Genomic DNA, 12396 nt, shown 5'->3' on the forward strand with positions numbered 1-12396 from the left:
TTTTGTACTTAACACTTTAGCATTTATGTATTTGACATATAACATATAACATGTCATTTCCATTTTGTTGATATGATATCACCATCTTTTTAGAATTATTACTTTAATTCCCAGACACTCTTCAAATAAGAAATCATTCCTCCAACAAACTACAATCAGAGTATCTCTAATGACTTGGCGGTCCGTGGAAATTAAAGACAACGTGAGGTAAATATAGACAAAGTCAGAATCAATCACAAATTCTAGTAAAGAGGTTTCATAATATAGAAACAAAGAAGGTACACTTCTATAGAAGCTAAATGTTCATTCATCCCTTACTATGGGCCAGGCTAGGGGATGCAAAGATCTATAAGGCACAAGACCCTCAGTCCTGTAGTGAACCCTGCCCACGAATCACAGCACAATCTGGAGACAGCAGGGGGGGTGGTCTTGTTGATGTACCAGTGGAGCCTGGTGCAGACTGTGATATCAGGAAGGAGGAGAGATTCTCCCTAAGAGGACTTAGGAGACCTGGAAAGAAATGTAAGGGAAAGAAATCCAGTTTCTCTAAGTCTTGATTTATAAACAACAACAACAACACACTTTTCTGAGAATGGAGATGTGGCCCGGGAAACGGTACCTATGAAATGTACTCAGATTAGCTTTCAAACACAAAGACACTCATTGGTTGAGAAGCAGAACATAACTTATGCTAAAGAATAAACATTTTTTTTTTTTTAAATCTGAATGAAGCCCTAAGGGAGGCACTAAGATTATGGAGGAAAATTCTACAATTATATGGCTTCCAAAATCAACTCTCTAGAGAAGGTAAGGAAAACTTCTAGGAGCAAGTTTAGAAAAGATCATTGGACGATTGCGATTCGTCTTCTCTGGCATGAGGAAACAATCGCCCTGGTAACGCAGATAATATGAACAACAGCACAACTAAAATCAGGTAGCCAAAGACATTTCCCATAATTCAAATGCTACAGTCTGTCCCAAGCGCACACGTCCCGTTCTTGTCCATTCAGGCTACCGTGATTGTCCAGTCGCTGTCTTCTCTTCCGTACTGAATATCAATCAGTTTTTCTAAGAGGCGGCTTGCAAGCTTAGGACCATTCCTCCATAGTTGGAATGTGTATAGTCTCATCCTTGTGCAGTATAGTCGAAACAGGGCAAACAACACAGGCGGTGCCTGAACCAAACATCTCCCTCACCCGGTTCTCCTCCACAGCTGTGGTCAAGTCATCCATGGTGAGGTATCTCTCTGATACTTAAATTCACCTCACTTGTGTGCCAAGTCCAGGATGCTCTGCCTCGTCACTCCTGGAAGAATGATGCCATCTAGCGGAGGAGTTGCCAGTTCTTCTTCTCCATCTTCATTTATCCAATAAAGAAAAAGATTCATAGTTCCAACTTCAGTTATTTGATTATCTTCTCCATAGAGCCACAGAACCTGCTGACATGCATTTTCCACTGCTTCACACTGGGCAAAAAGAGATGAGCCATAATTCCCTCCCATCTTGCAGTCTCCAGTCCCACCTTTCCAGGCTCTTACATACTTCGGGTTGGCCTACAGGGACACAGGATTAAAGCTTCCAGTGGAAAAATAAGGTCCCACTGGGCTCAAGATTACAAAGAGCAGGGCTTTAGTCAGCTTCTTGATTCCCAGAGAAGAATCAGTTCCAATGAACGTAGGACGGATATATAGACTCGCAGATGTTGAGTAGGGGACCCATTCCTCATCGATGCAATTTCACAAGCTGCTGAATACACTCTAAAAGCTCTTTCTTGTCAAACGCCGGCAAAGTTGCCCTCATAGCAGATCGGTACATCCTATCTATGTTGAGGTTTGGCCAAAACGGACGAATTTTATTATCTACTCCCCGAAATGCCTTCAACCCTTCAAATAATTCCACAGCATAGTGGAAAGCCGATGAACCCGGATGCAGTGAGAGGTTTTTAAGAGGTTTGATGCGTGGTTTCTCCCATCCAAGCTCCAAAGACCACTCCACTGTTAACATGTGATCTGTAAAAACCGTTCCAAAAACGGGAGTACTGGAATCTGGTTTTTCCTTTAAAACGGTGGCTCGTGTGATTATTAGATCTTCAGCCTTGAAAGTCTCCACCGCCTCTTTGGATCCGCCTTCTCCGGTACCTTCTGCGGAGCATCGATTATTGCAGTCCTGAGGGACGAGGGCTGCGGCGGCGGGGGGGGGGCGGGCTGGCCATGGGGAGCCTTCCGGGGCGCGCGGCAGCGGAGAGCGGCGGCGACAGGCTGCGCCCTGCTCCACAAGCTCAGTTTGTCTTTTAGTCACCACCATTTTGGACTCATTTTTCCTATACTAACTACCTGACAGTTCTTTTGACTTCAGCTAGCTTTGGGATGCTTCAGAGAGCTCCTGAGGCATCTCAGGGGGATTAAAATATATATATATATATATATATATATATATATATACGTATGTATATATATATAAAATTGACTATAATTTCTTGGTATGTTAAGTTGCACAGAAAGCATTGTCAAATGAATGATAAGCCTCCTCAGATTATACAATATGAATAAATGTTATTAATATACATACTAGAAATTGTTTAAAGTTCCTGAAATTGTATATGTCCTGGTATAATGTTATAATTTTAGTTATCTTAAAATTTTGCATGTCACAACTTGGATAAGCTTCTTTGCCAAGAAGAATTGTAATCAGATCTTAACCTTTGCCTTTTTAAGACTTTTATCATCCATAGGCAGCTAAGCTGATGCTTTGCAAAACTGCCGTATCTTCAAAAAGAGTCACAGAGGACTTCATTGCCTGTCCAGTAAATAAGAATCCGCTTACTAATGCCGGGTCATAGGTTTGATTCCTGGTTCAAGAAGATTCCACATGAGGTGGACCAACTAAGCCCATGTGCCCCAACTACTCAGCCCACACACCTAGAACCTGTGCTCTGCAACAAGCGAAGCCACCAGAACCAGAGAAAGCACAGCAATTAAAACCCAGTGCAGCCAAAACTAAATAAATAAGCAAATAAATTTTTAAAAAAGAAGAGTCATTGAAAGGATGTTTCTGATAACTTTTAAATCATACTGCTAACCTAGGCAAGATATTTTAAAAGTCTAATGGAAACTCTGATTTCATAACACTGTCCAAAAAAAAAAACTAATTATATAGGACTAAGTAAGCTGATAAATATAGTTGAATTTTTTTTTCCTAAAGTATTACTGGTTTTTAATCTGTGCTTATCAAGACTTGTTGACAAAACTCAGCTTCTGTTCACTGGTGCCGAATAGAAACAAGAGAGAGTTTAGGGTGAAGTAGAAAAACGTAGCTTTTATTGCTTTGAGCCAGGCAAAGGGGGCCACAACAGGCTAATGACCTCAAGACTGTGTCTTGGAGGGGCTAGTGAGGAGTTTTATAGTGTTCACAGAGCAGGGCATAAGCAACCCATGTTCAATTTTCAGATTGGTTGGCATCAAGGTAAAGTTTGAAGCATCATCAACCTTCAGGTTTCAACCTGTCTAGGTTTACAGTGTTGCAGTCAGGAGAGAGTCTGCTTCCTGTAAAAACAACTTGGGCATGTGTGTCAGGCCTTTATCTGTATCTTTTAGGGAACTTGGAGTCCAGTCATTCTTCTATGTGGTGGAATTATAGTCTAAATTGTTACCAGTTCCACACCTCAACAGCTGTTCTTTGTTTCCACATCTTCCCATTCCCCACTTGTTAACTCTTGAATTAGCCTTAACCTCAAAAAACAAGAAAACGGGGCTTATACATGGTTTCACTCCTCCCGGACAGGGAAGACTGCTGCCCTGCCCTGCCTGCCTTCTACCACTGTGGTGGGGTGTCGCTCCAGGGCTTCACTTCACATATGTAAGATCCCTCATCCATTAAACCACTGATGTCTCTGTGGCCATCTCTGACTCCAGGCTTTTTCTCTTGTCTTGAGGTTGGGCAAGCACAGGGCACACAGGCCTGCAGGTGCAGCCCAACAATTTGTTTACCAAACATTTGCTTTTCCATCTGCATGTGAATTGCCTTCCTCCCCTTTGAGGTCCCAAACCACCATCCCCCACACCTCCTCTTTTGTCTGTAGCTGAAGGTCATGTTTAACGGGAAGGTCTGAGCCGCCACTGTCGCTGCCACTGCTGCACCTGCTGCTGGAGATCAGGAGACTTGTGTTTGTGCATGTGTTTCATCAAGTACGTTTCCAACACATAGGGTGCAGATAGTGCACCTTGGGCTACTTCACTGTGTGTGTGGACAGGTGCCCCTCCAGTGAGGGTGCGACTGTGTACACCTGGTGACAGTTGTGGCACCTGGGGGCTTCATCTCTACAGGATGGAGTTGTGTGAGGCTTTCTCACAGCCTGGGTGTGCGCATTTGCACGGCTTGTCCCTGGTGTGGGTTTGGGTATGCTGCTGGAGGTGAGAGCGCTGGCAGAAGGATTGCCCACTGAAATTACAACTGTAGGGCTTAGCACCTGAGTGGCTACAGGTGTGCTGGGCTGGGTGGGAGCTATTGGCAAAGGTCTTGGGACAGGGTGGGCACTTGTGGGGTTTGGCCCCAGTGAGTGACTTGGAGTGGATCTGCATCTCTGACCTGAGTAGAAAGTCAGAGAGCACATCCAGCACCTGAAGGTCTGCTGTCTTTCTGATGACCATCCTCATCCTTAGGGGAAAGGACATACGGGCCATTCAGGCAGCCCTGATTCCAGTGCCTGGTTCTTCTTTCAGCCCCAGAGGCAGCCACAGTGCCAGCTCCACCACCACCTCCTTCCTCTGCTGGGGTCAACGCTACCTTCTTAGCAATGTCAGGGACTACCTGCAGGGCTTGTGAGCTGGGGGAAGAGCTAAGACAGTCATGAGAGCTAAATGGGGAAGGTCTGAGCCGACGAGGCTGTGGTCACAAGGGAGCCTGAGAGGGATGTGATAAGCAAACCAGGATGCTTGATTGACTCACTTCTCTTTTCCACCTCTGAGAACAGGAGACTCCAGGGGTCATCAGATCTGTTGATGGCACAGGGAACACCATAATGTTGTGTAATGGACACTTGGCTGGTCTGACTTGGATTCTGTGTGCATGCTGATGTCCAAGAGCAGGGACACCAAGGCAGGCACTGTCAGCAAGGTGGGGTAAGGGGGCAGAGCCAGCCCACAAGCCTTCTCTGGCAACAGCTGATCCTTCATCTTGTTAATGAAAATCACGTTCTCAGTCTGTCCTGAGGCCCATGCCAGGCCCCAGGCTTCACAGCTGCCACAGCAGCAGTAGCCAGTCACCAAACTAACAGTCCCCTGGGGCAGTCTTGAAAGGTGGGGATGTGGGGACAGCAGCCCCAACCCTCCATCCCAGTGTCCCTTTGACCTAAACCCCTATAAGACAGTGGAGCATCATAAGGACATCTGCCTCGCTGTCACCTGCAGCCCCACCCAGGTGGCGCACCTGGCGAGCTTATAGAGACTTGTGCTGCTGTCCACTGGGAAGAAGGGGAGGAAGTCCTGGTCCCTTCTTTCCCCAACTCCTCTTAGTGGGAAAAGTCCTCTTCTTCTTGACAGACCATGGCTCCATCTCCCTGGGCCACAGGCACAGCCTTGGTTGACAGGATACCATCCTTCTTCCCAACTCCTCTTTGGAAGGAACATCAGCCCTCCTGATGGGCAGAGTTCTGAGCTGGTGGTGTAATCGAGGAGCCTCCCCACCTAAGCAAAGGTTTTAAAATTGGAGGCTGGTGCTCAGGGAAGGTGTTCGCTAATGACCTCACAGAGACATTTCCAGCATGGGCACTAGCTCTCTCCTTACCCTCATAAAGCTCCAAACTCAGGCTGAGAAAGGACTAAAGGCTGGTCCTCCCAGATGTCAGATAAGAGGGACCCCTAAATGCAAGCAGCCTCCTGTTCTATTCTTGCTGGCAAAAGAATAGAGGTTCCTCCAGTACCCCCATCCCTGGGAGCCGTTGTCCTCCTCTCATGATCTCACTTAACTTCCTACCTAATGCTGGAAGGAGATGGGGAGTCAGATGCCCTTTATCTGTAAAGGGGCAAGGCCTTAGACGTGATTGCCAAGGGGAAGGAGATCCCCAAAGTGGTCAAGGGGGCTTAGAAGTGTGGGTTATGGTTTTCCTTGGAGCTTCTCCCCTTCTCTGCCAGCTGAGGCCCTGTACTCTATCTCCCCATTCCCAGTCCAAGGAGCTGTGGGTTCTTTGTGAAACCACACAAGAGGGGCTGAAGAAAAGGGGGCGTTTAGGGGAAATGCGATGACTGGACTTACCTTCCTAAGACCCATAGTCAGTTTCCAGACACAGATTTATATATAAAAATTCATATATGTATATATACCCATTCATATGGCCATTGTAACCATTTCTGTGTTTATAAATGCATTATCTCTGAAAAAAAGAAAAGGTGGGGTTTTAGAGTATTTTGGAGAGTTACACAGTTTTCTTGGGTCTCTCCCAAGTATATCTGTTATTAAACCTTTATGTGACCTTCTCCTGTTAATCTGTTTTCATATCAACTTAAATCTAAGACCAGCCAGAAGAGGTGGAGGGAAATTCCTTCCTCCACATCAGCCAAACTTCCAAACTCTTCCGTAGCTCTCTGATCTACAACTTCTTCTCCCACCACCAGAATCCCTGTGTCTCCCTCGCCTCGGCTGCAGTCCCCCTTTAATCTCTGTTCTCGGAAGCAACCTTCCATGAAACCATGTCCCCTAAAACTGAGCTCCCGTGCCAAGTTCATGACTAACCTCTCTATCCAAAACTTCACCCACTTTCTTGTCCCCTCTGACCTCAACCCTGTGCCCACTGAACACCCACCCCAGGGTCAGATGACTCGTAGTGCTGTTGCGGGTTTCATCATTAACATACAGAGTCAGGCTGTTTCTCCAGCGCAAGGTGAGCTCACCTACCCCCGAGCCGTGGACCACTTGGCCAGAGGATTGCAAACCCAGAGATATTCTGACCTTCAAAACTATGATTAAGAAATATCACAAGATAACAATTAACTCCAACCTCTTCATCTCCTCTCTGCTAGCTGTTTTGCCTCTGATGACACAGAAACCGGTGAAACACACAAACATTAAAAATGGCAATTATGAGGGCTGTTTCCTCTAAGACCATCTGGGTCTGCTTTTCCTTCCTGCGTGCATTCTCTCTCTTTCCTGACTAGGAACTACACGTCTGCTCTTTGGAACTCAGGAAAGGCCAAGGAGAATAAACCTTTCTCTACAAACAAGAAACGGGGGACATAGAGGGTCTTTTGTACCTGGGAGGGCCCTGCAGAGTCCTGTTTGGTTTCAACCTCCCCTCCCTTTTTCTTTGATCTTTCTCAGTCCTGAGGGGAGCACAGATGGGACAAGAAAAGGAAGAAGAAAGGATAGAAAGCAGGGTCATAAACTCAGCAGGGGAACTCAGTTTAAGGGGACTTGATTCAGAAGCTTGATTTAATCACATCGTCTTCCTACCATGAGTCCAGGGCTAAGCCAGGGGCAGGAGGGACAGCAGAATATTGCTTTCTCCTCAAAACTATCAACTTTCTGGAGACTCGTAGATACATGATTCCCAGAGAACAGATACTACAGGAAGGAGGCAGACGACTACATTGTGATTTGAATATCAGAGCTAGGAAACTCAGAAAAGAGAGTGGTCAGGATTAACAGGAGCAGTCAGGAAAGGCTTCAACACACAGTGGGAACCCTGACAAAGGACCTCACCCAGGTGCCCGAAGTTAACATCAACAGTGATAAGTGTCTTGAGGGCCTGCTCCCTTGACATAAAGTGGTGAGGAAGCTCTTGACCTCTGTGATCTGTTTCCACAAAACCCATGACCCGTCTAATCGTGAGAGAAACTCCAAGTAAATCCCAGTATGGGACAGCCTCAAAGGACCTGCCCAGTCCTCCTCCACAGGGTCATGGGCATCGAAACAAAGGGAGTCTCGAAAACTGTACAAGCCCAGAGAAGCCTGAACAGACACGATGACCACATGTCATGTGGCGCCCTGGATGGGATCCTGGAACATAAAAAGGCAGAAGGAAGGGAACTTGAATAAAATATGGATTGCAGTTCAAAATAATGTATCAGTATGTGCTCATCAATTGTGACATTCTGTAGAAAACCAGAAAGAGAAGAAAAATTAAAGTCAAATAAGAGAAATCCACTGCTTCAAATAAGAGAAATCCACTGCTTCAAATTGGAAACCTAGACGATAATGATGATTTACTCATAAAAACGATGGTTTCCTGGTAAACACACACATTAACAAAGTAGACCTAAAAAAAGGACAATGTAAACAGACCACAGGAGTGAAGCGACTGAGCACACATGCACACACAGATCGGTTAGTACAGAAAGCTTGTGATGGTGCTTAGAAATCTTCCACTGGAAAAGACCCCGGACCATGTGGGTTCACAGTTAATAGCTGAGTGTTAAGTGACCTTGAACAAATTCTGATTGTAATAACAAAACTTGATATGCTTACGCATTTCACTTAGTGTAGGATGTCCATGTTTACAAAAGAGACTCACTTTATGTAGTATTACAAATATACTGCCTATTAAACTGTGACTTTCACAACAAAAAGGAAAAGTTGTTAATGAGTTTACTTCCATTAAAACCAGAAAAAAAATTTAATATATTCTCATTTTGGTGTAAAAACCACATTTAAACTTAAATAATATCGTGAGTTTTAACACACACTTTTCAGTGTGTCGATTTTTTCCAACAGCATCAACATAAGAATACTCTTTCGAGCAAGAACACAGGGGCACTGGCTGTGGGACTGGCCTGTCCCTGTGTGCACGCACAGCTCTGTAGGAGGACCCCTGTGACGGCTTCTGTAAGAAGCACCACTCTGCGCCCTGAGGAAGAACACCTTAACCAGGGATGCTTTTGTAAAATACTGTTGACCCTCGAAAACATAGATTGGAACTGCTCGGATCTACTCGCATGTGGATTTTTTCCAATAGGAAATAGTGCAGAACTACACAATGCTGGGAAAGATTGAGGGCAGGAGGAGAAGGGGATGACAGAGGATGAGATGGTTGGATGACATCAGCGACTTAATGGACATAGGTTTGGGTGGACGCCGAGAGTTGGTGATGGACAGGGAAGCCTGACATGCTGCAGTTCATGGGGTAGCAAAGAGTCAGACACGACTGAGCGACTGACCTGATACTCATACACAATGCAAGTTGGTTAGATCTGCCAAGGCGAAACCAGGAGCAGGAGGGTGACCATAAGTCATTACTCCCTTACGACCACAGAGGGTGGTTGCCCAATCCCCAGACTCAAGGGTTGCCTGTGGTCCTGCTGAAATTCTAGTGAGAAGGTAAAGAGAAGCCTGGGGCAAAACCCAAGGATGAAGGTCCCATGCCCACATCCGATACCACATGTCCCACAGGAGCCGCACCCGCAATCTGCCCTCCTGCCTGTGTCCCTGAGCTTGGGTTGGGACAGCACGGCTGTCGGAGGGTGGCATCCTGCTCAGGTGATGACACAGAGGTGCCCTGGGGCCCATGTATGGGGGGCATGGCTCACCACAACCACAGCCACGAAGCTTTGGGTGACTTCTCACTTGGGCACCACCAAGGTCCAAGCAAGCTTCCCTCGTGGCTCAGATAGTAAAAGCATCTGCTTGCAATGCCAGAGACCCGGGTTCAATCCCTGGGTAGGGAAGATCCTCTGGAGAAGGAAATGACAACCCACTCCAGTACTCGTGCCTGGAAAATTCCATGGATGGAGGAACCTCTTAGGCTACAGTCCATGGAGTCGCAAAGAGTCAGACGTGACTGAGAGACTTCACTTTCACTTTTCAAGGTCCAAACATGTGAGTCCAATGAACACCATCACTGGCCACACAGGACAGGCTTCCCAGTGGTCTAACCCCGAGGGGCCCAGATTCACTTGAAGCCCTGCCTATGCACACACTGACCTGGGACTCCCCAGGGGTGGCTCCAAGGGGTGGCTCCATGCTAGTGTTTTTATACTGGGTTAGAGTTGATGGTGTCTGCACCTCACTTCCATCCACACCCTCCACTCTCTGGATATGAAGGACACAGTCTGGGCCCTCTGGCCCCACCAACATGGATACAGCTCTGCTGATGCTCCCACCACACCCCAGGGCTCCATAGCTGTACATAGGGGGCCGCCTGTCTCAGACAGAAGGAGGGGCTTTCCCCTCCTTTCCCCTTGGGGGGCTAGAGCTGCAAGTGCTTTCTGTCCAGGTCATAGGGGACCCTGAAGACCCCGGAGAGGTGCCCTCTGGCTCAGCACCTTTAATACTTCAGCACCTCCAACCCCAGAACAGTCTCCTCCCAGCCCTCACTGGGCAGAGGATTCCAGCCCCAGACCTAAGTCCTGCAGCCAGGAGGGGTGGGGTCTTCTGCCTGGAGTCCCCAGTAAGCCTGATGGGGTTGCTCCAGGAAGGGCCATGGCATCTGGGGCCAGCAGGGAGAGGGAGGTTGCTGGCAGAGACAAGAACACTGTTACAGGTTGAATGATGAACCCAGAAATTCATGTGTTGAAGTCCTAACCCCCAGTACCTATGACTATGACATTATATGGAAATGAGTCAAGATGAAATCATTCAAGTTGGCCCTAACCCTAGGGGTACTGGTGTAAAAAGGGGGAATTTGGACACACATACACACAGGGAAAATGCCTTGTGAGGGCTGGAGCTATACTGTCCTAAGACAAGAACTCCAAGAAGCTGAGAGCCCTGAATCAGATCCTCCCCTGGTGCTCTCAGGCCTTGCCCACTCCTAGATTGACATCCAGCCTCCAGGACCATGAGATCAAAAATTCCTGTTGTTCTAAGTCACCCAAATTGTGGAACTTTGGGGGGTTTTGTTTATTTTGGCTGCATCACATGGCTTGTGGGATCTTAGTTCCCCACCCAGGGACTGAACTTGCATCCTAGGCAGTGAGAGCTCAGAGTCCTACCCACTGCACCACCAGGGAACTAATTCCTTGCAGTACTTTGTTACAGCAGCCCTAAGGGATGGACACCAGCACCCTCTGTTCTGTTCCTTTCTCTCCAGACCAGGGTGGGTGGTAGTAGAGGCAGACCCACTGCTGCGTTGGCCCTCTGGCCCTGACTGGCTGGGAGCTCTGGAAACAGCTCTTTGCTTCCGGGGGCCATGGGAAGATGAGGACAAAGAGGAACAGGGGTGGCACCCTGGAGCTTGACACTGCACCCTGCACCCAATCCCCACACTCCTGGAGCTCCAAATGTCCAGGAGTAGCCAGCTCCACTCTTCACCTCCCTCCAGTCCTCTCCACCTGCCATCAGCAGTTTGGAACAGCCATGGTGTCTTGATCTCAGTAGGGGAGACAGAGAGAGAGGACACTCCACCTGGGCACAGCCTCTCACTGGCGTCCATGGCCTTTTACAGACAGGCTGGCAAGACAGACTGTGGGGCCAACTCTCCTCTTCTCAGAGGGGCCTGGGTCAAGCCAGGAAGCAGGGAGAGAAGTGGTTGAGCAGGCAGCCTGATTGGCAGGACTCTGAGGGCAGAGCCCCGTCCCCCCAGGTGCTGAGTGGAGGAGGGTAGGGGGAGGAGCCTCCTGCCTTCACCCACAGTTCTGACCCCACATAGGTGGCCCTCTGCAGGTCTTGTTTGTCAAGGGTCAGCTCCAGACACTTCAGTCCATTTTCTCCAAAACAGACATGATGCAGCTGCCAAGTCAGGGCTCTAGGACTTTCAGGATAGAGCCCAGTGTCTGCAAAGGTGGGAAGGAGGAAAACGCCGTGAAGGTCCTCATGCAACCTGTTCACCACGGTCCTGCCTCTAATCTGACCAGCTGCCACACAGATAACTCCTTGCCGAGCACCCAGGCTCTGCTGACCATAGGAGACCTGGACAGGCCCAGAGCTCTGCGTGTTTCCTGGGGAAGTTGAGGGGTGGCACATCCCTTAGCAGCCCAGGGTGTTATAAGCCCTGACCCCTAACCCTAAAGTATGTTCACTAACTGTGCTGCCCTTTTGTGCAGAATTTGGATGAATGAGGGTGAGTGAGTCTAAAGAGTGTGCTTCATGTGGGGACAGCCTGTGTGGGTAAGAGCAGGTTAATGATGTGCGTGGAACTCAGTTATTTACACCAACCACCATGGGGTGAAGGGTAAACCATAAAGTTGAAGAGTGACTCTTGGTGATGGGGTGAACACTGTATGGGCATGTGGGGGCAAGTTGGTGATGTTTGAGATCCTAGAACGGGGAAATGAGAGTAAAGTGCTCATGAATTCTGAGAGTTAGGTAAGCAGATTAGGGAGACTAATGAATTAGTTAATACAAAGTTTGATGAGAAACAGATATTTGCATAGCTTCAAAGCACCGCGCCCTAAAATACTTACACAAAGAGAAAAGGAGTAACTTTATAGTGGAGAAGCTTGGCTGGGAACACCCTAACCAAGTGATGGAG

General features: G+C 47.7%; 2 pseudogenes; both read right to left on the minus strand.

Moving 5' to 3' along the window:
- Nucleotides 1-2143, minus strand: LOC129630262 (branched-chain-amino-acid aminotransferase, cytosolic-like; annotated as a pseudogene).
- A 1947-nt stretch (nucleotides 2144-4090) lies between these two features.
- LOC129629737 (zinc finger protein 384-like) lies at nucleotides 4091-7803 on the minus strand (annotated as a pseudogene).
- Between the last annotated feature and the right edge of the window lie 4593 nt (nucleotides 7804-12396).

The sequence above is a fragment of the Bubalus kerabau genome, chromosome 16 (assembly GCF_029407905.1).
Source record: "Bubalus kerabau isolate K-KA32 ecotype Philippines breed swamp buffalo chromosome 16, PCC_UOA_SB_1v2, whole genome shotgun sequence".
NCBI lineage: Eukaryota > Metazoa > Chordata > Mammalia > Artiodactyla > Bovidae > Bubalus > Bubalus kerabau.